General features: G+C 38.0%; 1 protein-coding gene across 3 annotated transcripts in view; it reads left to right on the top strand.

The window, feature by feature from the left end:
• Positions 1-12,847, top strand: part of cntn1a (contactin 1a) — a 91,203-nt gene that overhangs the window by 24,794 nt on the left and 53,562 nt on the right. The gene's annotated exons all lie outside the window — the stretch shown is intronic.

Genomic DNA, 12,847 nt, shown 5'->3' with positions numbered 1-12,847 from the left:
TTATGTCGGCCTGCAAAAACTTGTCTTGAGTTGTGCCGCTGTTATATTATTCTCTTTTGATGGGTTATTAGCACAAGATTTGGGACCCAAAATCCAGTGAATAGTTATTGCATCTTTAAGTTATAGGCTATAAATGCACAATTAGCAAGTAACTTTTTTATAAATATGTAAATTGGCATCCTTATTGTATATTTAAATTTTGCCCACTTTTTGGTAAACTGTATTAGCTTCTAGGTAGGGTTAGACACTAGGAGGAAAATATATGTCAATATTTTAGGCTCTACATCTCAATGGACAGTATGTGTTTGTGTACATGTACATATATATATATATATATATATATATATATATATATATATATATATATATATATATATATATATATATATTTTTTTTTTTTTTTTTTTTTTTTATCGCAATATTTTTGAATAGCCTCCAAAAATAAATGTTGTTTTCATCCATGTAGTGCCTAAAAAATTGTAATGGTGTACTTATTCCTATAGACAATACATTTTTTTTGTTTAAATTTAATACAAAAAAATATGACTGAACTGAAATGGTTAACTTTAAAAATGTTTTAACCAATAATCAATACTATGAATTGTCTGCAAAAATCTTCCACTTTATCCGGTCGTAGTAACTAACCCGGAAAGCTTGGTTACATGTAGGGTTAGGGTCACACAGCAGCGCACCGTTTACAGGGGGAAGAAGAAGAAAGGCAAGAAGAAAACAGCACAGCTATTAACAGGTTTTGTGTGGAGCCGTGAATGCTACTGCTGTGTGGAGAAGTCTGTGTGGATGTGTATTGTGTAGTGAGAGCCCAGACAGTGATGTAAATATCGGATGAATATCTTGAATGTTGTTATCGTACGTACAAGTACGATAACAGCTAGCTCCACAATTATCTGTTGGGGACTAGCGTGGCAGTGCCCCCCTCCCCCCTCCCCCTCACTGGTATTATAAAGTGAAAGTGATTGGAAACGGCAGCATTTTGGCCATGAAGTGATGAGCAACAAAAAATCCAGCACCAGGTTAGTAGATGCTGAGTGTAGCGTTAAGAGGTGGCCAACTTTCCGAAGACTTCAGAGCAATAACAATAATTACAGCATACCAAACATTCAGGAGAATTTTATGCTCTCATAAAGTTGAAGCACTTTGGAGATGGCCGACTCCTGTTTCAAGTACACCGCACCAATGCAAAAAGCAAGGTCCATGAATGAGTGAGTGAGGATGTAAAAGGACTCGTCTGCCCAGAGTCCTGACATGAACTAGATAGGAACCTTTGGGGTTAAATAGAGTGTCGACTGCAGGCCAGGACCTGTCGTCTGACATGGGAAAGCCTTCCAAGAATAGGTGATGCTGTAATAAGAGCAAAGGGCCAACATCATATTTAACCTTTGCAATAAGAATAAAATGTCGCTTAGGTTCATAGGTGTGTAAAAGCAGACGATCAAATGGTTTTGGTAATATATTGCATATCTCTGTGGCGAACACTGTGGTTCAGCTGATCCAAAAATAGCTTGAATAGGTGAAAAGGCTCGCTGAAACACAGACGTCCTCCAAAAGACTTTAAAACTGTCAGCACACACTTAAATGGACATGTAAGAAAGACGTGTGGAAGACTTCCAAGGAGTCGCATCAGAAACGTGGAGAAGAAGAGAGCTTGTATGAGCCAGATACGCCTGCAAACTCTTAAACATTTAACTAAATCAGTAGAAGCAAAGTGGAAGCATAGGAAAGAGCAGTCATTTCTGGCAAAGCAACAACAAAGAACAACAACGCTAAAGCACTATTGTTTTCCAAAAGGAAGATTTATATATATATATTTAGTGTTAACAATGTGGAATTCTTTGTTTTGCACATTGTTTTTAATTTTGTTCTTTAAATATCCCACAACCACAGCACTTTTTTTTATATTTGTAAAGGTTTAATAACAGTTGTTAAATGTGGAACTATCTCAATATTGAATTGTCGAATTATTGTCATTCTAATACACAGTTTGGCTTAGTAAATATTGTTGGAATGAAAAAAGTGGAATTTTATAAAAACTAAAAATGAGCAGATTTAGGTAAAAAACAAAAACAGAAAATGGTTTCTCAGGGCCTCACTTGTACGCAGATGCGTGCATGTCAGTGAGGTCCCGGTGGTTTGGATTTGTGAGAGATGGAGAAGATTATGGAGATATCAGTCTCTCATGGCCAGTAAACAGCTGCGTCAAGCAGGCATTGCTTAAAATAACATCATTTCATGCGTTTTTGCACATTAGTCAAGACACAGCAACTTTTCCGCCTGACTGTTTTCATGGAAGCGAAGACTCGACTTTAATCAAGACACATGATCATTAGAGCAGATTTGTATTGTGCTGTGTTTTTGAAGATTGATTGAAGAAAGCGTGGCGAATCTGAACTGCTTGTCACCAGTCAAACAATAGATTAATCCCCTACATCCCCCACACTTCTGCCTCTGTGTTAACCATTTGCTATAATGTTCAGCCAGCTGTGCAGAGGTTAGAGAGCAACAAGGCTTTCTACTTTCCCCTCCCCCTTTGTGTGGCACTTCAGGGCGACTATGGCCAAACTGGGTGTTGGACATCATGTCTGGAACTAACTCTAACTCAAGTCACAATGTATAGTACAATCCCTTTTGTCTTTATGGAACATATATAACGTTAATCGTGTTCAGCAAAGTCGGTGATTGTCTGGAATTGCATCTAGTTTTCTTGTAAATAGAGAAATTTGTGCAACTCTTTCCTCCTTGACAGACTGAAAACAGCTCACCCAATGAGAGCTAATGTCTTTCAGGGTGCCTGCTTTTACCAAAACCTCTCAGCACAGCCCCCGTGAACAGGCACACAAAAGCTCTTTTGGGTGCACTGGGTGCAATTTGGTCTCTTCCCTTAAGTCAAAGCCTCGGCTCATTGTGCCTCTGTTCCCTTCAGATGACTCACTGAGCAGTAATAACAGGCTGAAGGAACAATCAGATCTACAATATCAAAGGCCATTTACTCTGCCGGTAATTAACACATCATAAGAACACTGTTTTATTATGTTATCTAAAACTTTTTGGAATTATTTACGTTGAAATATGTGAGTGTAAAAGCTGAAAGAAGAAGGAGTCACTGAAAAAGGGCATTTCTGAATGTGTTTTTCATAAACACGAAAAGATGCATTGGATGCTTTTCATAGTCTTGATTTAATCTGTCCAACAAGTTTATTATGCTGCTGATACGGAGAATCCTGTCAAATGATCAAAGAGGGCTGAAACTGTGAATGTGGCAGGATTCAGAAGGCAACAACACAAATCAGAAATGGGAGACATTGATGGTATCACCAGAGCTACTTTCTGTACTCTTTTTTTTATGTGATATAAATTTTGAATGATTTGCAGTTGTCTGCTTGATCAGTCGTCTGTCGATCATAATGAGGTAAAATTTTAATAACAAAGAAAACTGATTTTCGAATGACTGACTATATCTAATTTCACTCCTCGTGATCACAAATTAGAATTTGATTCGTTTATGGAACTGAAAATGCCACAGAAACGTTTGTTTTGTGCATCAAATTTGTTGCTGGCCTTTGCTAAAGTAGCAGTTATAACGGGACCATTGCCGTTCTTTGTCAGGCGTTTCTATAAAAGCCACATGTGGATGGTTCTGGTTTCGCTTAAACCAGTAGTTTACATAGACTCCTGTTAGAATCTGACATGTCTGTGTGTAAATTAATCATAAAAAGAAAGGATCTCAGCTTTAGTTTGATCGAGTCGCAGCTGGATCTTCTTCCCTCTTTGGAAATACAGTAACATTTTCAACTGACCATACCTTCAACCATTTGTGTTAATGATACAGCGATGCTGTTTGTTAGCGTGAAGCAAACTTTATTTAAAAATGACTCGTCCAGGGTGTACCCCTCACTGGAGACAGGCAGCAGCCTATATTGAAAGATAGTTCCACTTGTCGCTAACCGGTACCAGATTGTTACACGCAGCTACCACACACTGGCCTTACTAATACATTCTCGTTGTGTAACTTATGATAAAACAGCTATATTTTATTTAGAAATATGAAAGATGCCGTATCTAGTTTTAGTGCCTAATGTCGTCCCTTGATGCTCTTTTCATCACCTCCACAGATCGATCTGAGTGAGAAAAATTTCTGTAAAGAAACCAAAGTAGAAAAGGAGAATCTGTTCACTTTAGTAGATTGCAAATTCAACAAGCTGGTCAGCAGAGCTCTGCAAATCCATTTCTTTCAGGTTGCCAAACTAATACCAGAATGCCGCTGCTTGTCCTTTAACCAGAACTCGTCTCACCCGTGCTCTCTTCTCGCCTCTGGGTGCCAGCGTGCCAAATAATAGATTTTAGGATCCTTCTCTTGGCTTTTTAAGACATTAGAGGTCTTGCTCCTCCGTACTTCTCTGACATGCGTCAGCTCTGTTTCTCCCAGGTTTAGGTCAGCTGACCAGCTTCTCTGGGTTGTTCCAAAAACAAAGCTGAAGCTCAGAGGACATCGGACCCTGTCAGTTGTGGCTCTAAAATGATGGACTAAGTTGCCATCAAATATTAGATAGGCTATTTCTCTTGCTGATGTTAAAGACATATTTTTTTGTGGTTTTTGACCCAGTTTGAGTTGGATTGTTGTTTCTATTTTATTGATACTACTTTATTATATATATATTTCTGCTTTTATTGTTTTTGATTATATTATATTATTATTTCTCTCTTGGTTTGATCTGTTTCAATAATAGTATTTTGGTTTAACAAATGTTTTTTTTTTTAATGTGCTTTTTGAACAAAATTGTTTTTAATTTGATAAAATTTGCCAAAAAAAAAGTCCACTAAGTGCTCCATCCTATAGTTCTAAACACCTGAGCTTTCAGTATCAGGCAGTTATTCAGTCTTACAATCAGTTTTTTACTGTGAAAACATTGTTTAAATTGAGAATACATGCCAAACCCTGTCCATGCCAACAGTATGGTAGTAAGAGGGTTTGCATTAGATTTGTTTGTTCTAATCAGGCTGATTAAGATGTGACAAAAGTGACAAACATGTAAGCAGTATGTAAGTTGCGTTCAGGTTGACTGATTCAATGAAATCTCGATCACCGTACTTCCGGAAGGAATGAGTTTTCGAAAAAAAGTTGATTATTAACTTATGGTCTTCCATTACATTCTTTGACTCGCTAGTTGCTGTGAGCTTGGAAGGCGTCTGCTCGGGTCTCGATTTGCTGGGAAGCTCATACTTTATGAATAACAGCAGAGTGCCTGATAAAACGGAGAATTTTCTACTTCTTTGCATAATTCTGCTGCCTGGTTGATCTAAATTGAAGCCATCAGCTTAGATTTGTTCCCGAGCGTCAACTGCAAATCTCTTGACCTCATCCATTAGCCCAAATGACTTGAAGGTTAAGTGCAGACATTCGGAGGGGGCTGATTTTATTGAATACATCCTAGCATCAATCCACCAACTTTACGTCCTCACAAAAATGATCGGCCATGACCTCTTAATGTCTGCTGACATTATTTGCAATCTCTTTATGCTGAAGGACCAATAAGATAACCGCCTTGCATAAAATGTCTTCATCCACTACTAACATTCTGTCAATTATGCATCATTTCATCAGGGCTCAGCAGCGTATCAAGGCCTGTTAAGAACCGAGTCAATATCTGGGATCTTTTTATGGTTGAAATGAAATTCAATAATGATAATGTTCTGGTACTGGGAGCGTCCGAGGACAAAGCGTTTTGTGGCATTTTAGCCATTCACACACTTTATTTTGCTGTGAGATGAGATCTACTGTCTTAATACACATCCAAATCCTACTTAGTCTCTTATAAGTTTAACCTCTCTCTCTCTCTCTTTCTCTCTCTCTCTCTCTCTCTCTCTCAACCCCCCTATACCTACTCAACATCTTCATGGTTTCTGCAGCTCAGAGGCTCTGAATAGGATTCCTTCCTTTCCCAAACAGTGTACAGTAGAAGCCTCTTACACCTCATTCCCTTCCACAGGCTCAGAAAAAATAAATAAATCTCAAAGTCTGGAATAACTGAATAATATATCATATTTTGCTATTTACCCAGGTTTAGCTCATGCTGAGATGCTTTACGGATATTGTGCTGTGTACTTCTTGTTTCCCACAGTTCTTTTCTCTTTGCATGTGGTTTAAAAAAAAAAAAAAACTTTTTCTAACTTTTCAAAGATTACAGAAACTGCAGTGTTTATTGTGTAGCATCGGTTCACACTTGGCTTTTTCAAAAACTGGAGCTGGATCTGAGCCAAAAGCCAAGTCAATTCAGACCCAGTCTGAGGAAAATGCAGATGGCAATACTTGGCGTAGACAGCCAAGTGGGAGAGACATGAATGCAGAGCAGCACACTGCTATGACTGTGGTTATTAATACATATGATCAGTGATGTAGTCAAGACCAAGGCTGAATCTTAAAAATTAGACATATATTTTGGGACTCTAATTTTTTTTTTTTTTAAATCCAACAAAAATAGATTCAAGCACAAGATGCAGAATTAAAGAAGATAAATTCTTCAACTAACCCTACCCCTGGGTATTAAATAATCAACATAATAAACTGATAAGGATATTTGTCAACTGGAGCAACATTTCTAAAGAGAGTCAAGGATGAGTTTTGTAGTTTTTTTTGTTTGAGTGCCTGTTTGCATAAACCTCTCAGTAATTTTTGCGTATAATCTAGAGTACAGTAGAACTCTTCTCTGTAAAACCCCAGAACTGATTCAGATGTAAACTTTGTAGGTTCAGTCCTTTTGTACTCGCTGGTTTTTAATGCAACATGCAATTAACTTATGGTTTTATGTAGAACTGTAATGTTTCTATATTATTTTATGTTCTTAACTTTGAATTGTTTTTGGTATTTGTCATTTTTAGTGAACAGATATTTTTACATTTAACATTTTTACACACAGATATGTCAGGAACAAACAGCCTCCATCCCTGCATATGATATTCAGAGAAGTCTAGCTCATGAAGCAGTTTTTTTCTGCACACAAAACTGAATTTTTAATTTTTGTGTGCACATGATTAATTGGAACTGAAAGAACATTTTATGAGCAGAACGGAGAAGATCAGACATAACATTGCCTGCTGTTTAAACATCTCCAGTAGCAAAGATCCTCACGGAGCTAGCTGCTCCTAATCCGTATGCACTGAGTCCTTCACAAATGAATGGTAAAGCTACATCTGGGTTGGCACTATTAAGCACATTAAAGAAGCTTTTCATATTTCATTAACTTCCTTGTTGCAACACAGAACACTGTTCAGACACGTAGGAGGAATAAAAAACAACAAAACAAAAAAATCATCCTGGACACATCATTATTGGCTGTGCAATACTGACAAAATGCCAAGTGAAATTGTCCGACCATTTTTATTTTTTTAAGAAATAAAGTAGTTAACTGCCTTTTAATAAATGTGTATTGTGGTGAATATTAATCTTTATCAAGGAGGAAAGAACAAAACTCATTTTAATTAAAAGAAAGATATATCTTTGTTTTTGCAATTTTAATTCAAGACATGAAGTGTTTGAATGTTTCTGTCCCTCAACGCAGTCAGGAAACAGAGCGAGAGGAAAGGGGCACACTAAACCTTTACACATTCTGGGTTAACATAGGAAATAGGACTAGCCGTTATCTGAAAAAGTACGAGCGCACACACTGGTGTGATCCAGTTCTTATCTAACACAACTCCTCTCTGAGTCCTTGGTTAAGGAAAACACAATAATTCACCAGGTAACCACGGGAAAGTTATGCAGGTGCACCTAGACAAGATGTGATCAGAGTTACATACATCAATAAGACTTTCCACAACATGCTTTTCCTATCTTAATGCAAAGAGCTTATAGATGACTGACTGGTATGTTTTTTAATACATTTGCATTAAATATTGCAGTTTTTCAAGAATGTTTGGTATTGTTAGAGGAAGTCTGCAGGAGAGACGTTTTCTTATGCAACATAAACTTCCTTTCTTGAATTAAGGGTGATGACAATGCTGATAATACTGGGTTAAGCCTAGGATGCGATGGAGAGATGGTGAAATTGGAGAAATTGTGTGTTGCCCCCATGTATTCAATTTGGTGGGGCATACCCCTTGGTGTGCGTGAGTAGGACAGAAGGTCTTAAAAGATTAAACCTCGGCCACAGAGAGACGACCCCTCTCTGGGGCATTCTCACTGCAGGGAAGCTCACTTACTGGTGTCTCATTTGCATGGCTCCCAGTCCTACTCAGGGAATTGGCCTTTTTCCTTCTCCATCATCCCTCTCTCCTTCTTTGCACCTTGAGACATTGCTTCCATCCACCAGCTCAGCTTCTTTCTTAGGCAGACAATAGAGAGGAGTATTTAGGACACTTGGCAGGGTAGACGTATTGGAGGGGACGGAGAACACAGGCTGCTAAGGGCCTTTGCAAGGTTTCCACGTCCATCTGGGGAAAACCATTGGGACCTTACAGAAACAAATTCACTTCAGCTTTTGTGGGTCAGGACCACAAAAGAGTGTACTCCAGTCTCAACCTTCTGTCTGCTGCTGATGATCTTTGACAAGGTAATTTCAAAAATGTTTTTAAAAGAAAAGAAGTATCTGGAAAAGCCCCAGGGTATTCTTTTTTTGTGTTGTGCCTCATTTTGTGAATAAGGTAATAGACTAGAAATCTAAAATCTCGAAGTGTTTGTTTCGTTATGTTGATGGTCCTTAGTATTTTGAGTCATTTACTTTGTTTTCAACAATTACAATTTATGACTTGGCTTAATTTATTGCCAAAATGGAACCCTCATCATGCTCCTTAAAGAAATAGACCAATTTATTGTTATTGTTTTGATTCCGTTTTTTCGCGCATGCGCACCTGACTGGTAGGCAAAAGGCGAACACAATGGCGGACGAAAACAAAGGAAATGACGAGTTCTCAACGTATTTTTCTTCTTTAGATAACGTATCACAAGATCGTTATAAGAATAAGTTGATGGTTGATGGTATCAGATTGTCAGTTCCATACAGCAAAAGCCTGAAGGGATAGAGGAATTCCGTTACTGGATATATTGTCTTATTAAACCTTTTCACAGACTCATGCCAGAGGGTTTGCATACATTGTACATGTACGTATATTATTACAAAACAAATGTTTATGTCTTGACTTAAGTATATATCCTAATTTTTATTTAGATAATTATTTAGGTAGAACAATGACTAGTGCAAAATTAAGTTATATTTACCAGAGATGAAGTGTAGACTGCAAATTCTGTCATGGTATGATGGCTCACACAGTTCATTGGGAGTGTCTGCCTGCATTCTTTTCATTGAAATTATCCATTTCTTTCTTCTTTCTTTGTCCTTCAGTAAACGAAAGAAACGTACATCCGACGATTTGGAATGCCTCTGTGTGCAACCGGGAGCACAAGTCATAGGCATTGTTTAGATTCCAAAAATAAACAAACTAACAGTACGCTCTAAATCACCCGTTTTGTCACGCTGGTAGGCGAAAACAGTCCTGTTTTCGCCTACCAGCGTGACCCGGATGTTGCTCGTGACTGGTCTATTCTCTCCCTCCATCTTGTCTGGGGGTCTCACCAGCATTGTTCCTTCATTATTGTCAATTATGTACAGCTCACTAAGGCAAGGTGTTCCATCGTATTTTACACACTCTGAGATAACTCCATGACTAAAGAAACCCAATCTTGATGGCAGCTTCTTTGGCAACAACCTGCCAATTTCAAAACTGCTTTTTCTCAGTATTATTAAATAAAGCTGTAAAAAGTCAGTTCAGATCTCTACTATGTAAGGTACAGATTTCTGACTTCACTGAGATGACTCTTTTAAAGGTTTATAATTACCTTTTAGTGGCTTCTGATACAGGGAAATGGTCCATTGTGGTGGACCACTAGGGGTCTCCACTCACACCCAGATGATGGGATGTTTTGATTTAAAAAAAAAAAAGCTCTATCATCACACTCTGTACCGTTACTAAGTTGAGTTGGAGTTGAGTAAACAAGGTGATCAAACATAGCTTCTGTGTCATCTTTCTTACTCTTCCACATTGGTGACCTTGATGGGGGTACTGAGACTGATGTATGACAATAATGGGGCTGTTGGCAAGTTGCTAGTATTCAGATGGCTAACTTTAGCTTTTGGTCATTCACTGTTGCACATACAGGAGCATTGCTGACTATCTCAATCTATCTCAAACATCAACAGTATTGGTGTTTACACTTGTTTCTCAGGCTTGCTGTTCTACTCCACTTTGTAACACAGCTAGCTCAGGGCTAATCATCACACTTTGGCCTTTCCTGTTTGTTTGCCTTATAGGAAAAATGCCTGGAGATGAAAATGTCTGTTTGCATAGATTTTGACTTAAATAAGCATCTTTAACACATCTTCTTACAGTTGATTATATTAAATTAGAAATTATTTTAACATTATTAGAGGATCAGTATATTGAAAAATAAATTTAAATCTATCTATTGTGTTGGTGTGGCTCTCACTGTATACTTTTATTATCACTTTTATAGTTATAGCAAAGAAACACCAAAAAACATTGAGATACTTTTAGCTTGTATTGGTCTGATTTGTAACTTAATTTAATTGGGCTTCCTATGCCACCTTGTTGCTTGCCAAGAAAAAAGTCTTGGGTAATATCCATTTTTCAGGAAGAGTGATTGACCTCGAGCTTCTATGGTTGGTTACATATACTGCCTGATTTAAGCTTAATGACATGCATGCAGAGGACCCAGTTTTACTGACTGAGGTAATTGATATGCAGACCAGCTGAGGGTACTGAATCACCGTGGCCCTGGGTGGCATGGTGTTAACAGCGGGGGTTAGGATAAATGGCTTACATTAGCATAGCTCCAGCCACCAGGTCAAATGCAGAAAAGAGGGAGAAGAAGGAGGTAGGAGGAGCAAGATCGGGTTACACCTTGAAAAAAAAGTGACAGAGCAATAGTTGGATGGTTTTGAGCAGGATTACATTATGGATGCTAATACTGATGCCATGGTAAAAATGTACACAAAACAGATATCCTGGTTAAAGACTTAAACCTCATAAAACATATTTTTCCTGCAATGAAAATTCACGTGTAATATGGAGGTGCATTTTTATTATCATGTTAGAGTGGTTGTTAAAAGGAAGTGCCACTCCGGCTGGTAGCTTTAGGCTGCTGTCACAATGTTTATTATTTTGCCATTGTTGCTATGTCTAAAAGTGCTTTTTATGTGGATCCAATCAGGGGTATAACCATCATCTCAGAAATGAAGGAGACACAACTTTTCAGAAGACACCCATGTATACAGTATATTAGTAACATAAGAAAGTCTATTTGGGGGTGAGTTACCTTGTAAGTGCCAAATGACAACATTGAAAAATAAATGTCTCCTCCTTGGCCCTACTCTATTTTGACAATAAAGATTTATTTTAAATATGTGGAACACCATAGTGAGCGTTCCACATATCGGGTTTATTTACGATGGCCCTGGAGTGCCAACCACTTCAGGGACACCATATTATTCCTCCCTTAACTAACTAATTAGTAAGAACTAACTAAAAAGTGTAAAATATTGTCAACTTCCTTAAATAATGGTCTAAGTTATTTATTTAGTTTTTTCAGAAAACACAAAACAATAAATCACAATCTTGACATTACATAAGAGGGAGGAGTTGCACAATCTCCTCAACTGAGGATCTAGACAGGTTCAAAAGAGGCACTCACCATCCGAAGGAGATGATTTAGGCTACAATTTTTTTTTTTTGGCAAAACAAATACTAGGTGTGAGTGTGTGCGTGAATGGTTGTTTGTCCTGTTTGTCTCTGTGTTGCCCTGCGACAGACTGGCGACCTGTCCAGGGTGAACCCCGCCTCTCGCCCAGTGAACACTGGAGATAGGCACCAGCAACCCCCGCGACCCCAAGAGGGATAAAGCGGTTCGGAAAATGGATGGATGGATGGATGGAAATACTATCGACAGTGTGGTGTAGCAAATACATTTTGTGGCAGCGGAGAATCTGTGCAGTATATGTGCCATCTCTTAGTTGAGACAGCCATACTACTAAATCATTCAAAATGTCAAATGGTGAGGGGAAACTTAGCTGGGAATCACATTAGTATGCTACAATACTAGAAATGTACACATGTACTTAAAGCCACTTATTTTTATGTGCCATAAGACAGATACACAACAGTGTGACTACAGAACTACCATGTAGCTTGACTTTCAGAGTTATGTATTTTAGTAATGAGTGTTTGTGGCACAGGGAGCATGCAAATAAAAACTGGTAATATTACAACAGTTGTTTTTTAAATTTTATTTTATATAAAAAAAAAACTTACAAACATAGTTGCTGTTAGGTAAAACAGACAGATGTGCAGAAATAGTCATTTTGAATTAAATTATTGTCCACATTTTGGAAAGATGAGGTTCAGTCTCCATCATGAAGACAAAGGAACATCAAACTACTCATTAAAAATGAGCCCACTCAAAGCCACTTAATTCCTTTATGATTCAAGCTGTGGGATATTATTTTGATCTTCTGAAAATGGAAAGAGTATGAGACAACTGCTCACCCATTAAGACATTTCTATCAGCTACCCTGATTGATTGAGCGGGAAGAGACCTAATCAGAGACCCAGCTAACAGGCCTCTAGTAACTCTGACGCTAACTCTAATCACCAGCTCAGGTAGGAGAAGCTGCTGGCGGGATAATGGCTATCTGTGCATTGTACTAAAAGCTATTGTTGAAAGAAAGCGTTACTAACGCCCTTTTTTAGTTTTCTGTAAGCCATGTAGGAGAAACTGCAAACTTGGAAGATGGTGCTCAGGTCAGACAAAACAAAGATGTAAGTT

Source organism: Fundulus heteroclitus, chromosome 2, assembly GCF_011125445.2.
Source record: "Fundulus heteroclitus isolate FHET01 chromosome 2, MU-UCD_Fhet_4.1, whole genome shotgun sequence".
NCBI lineage: Eukaryota > Metazoa > Chordata > Actinopteri > Cyprinodontiformes > Fundulidae > Fundulus > Fundulus heteroclitus.
This window is presented reverse-complemented; position numbering and strand designations above follow the sequence as displayed.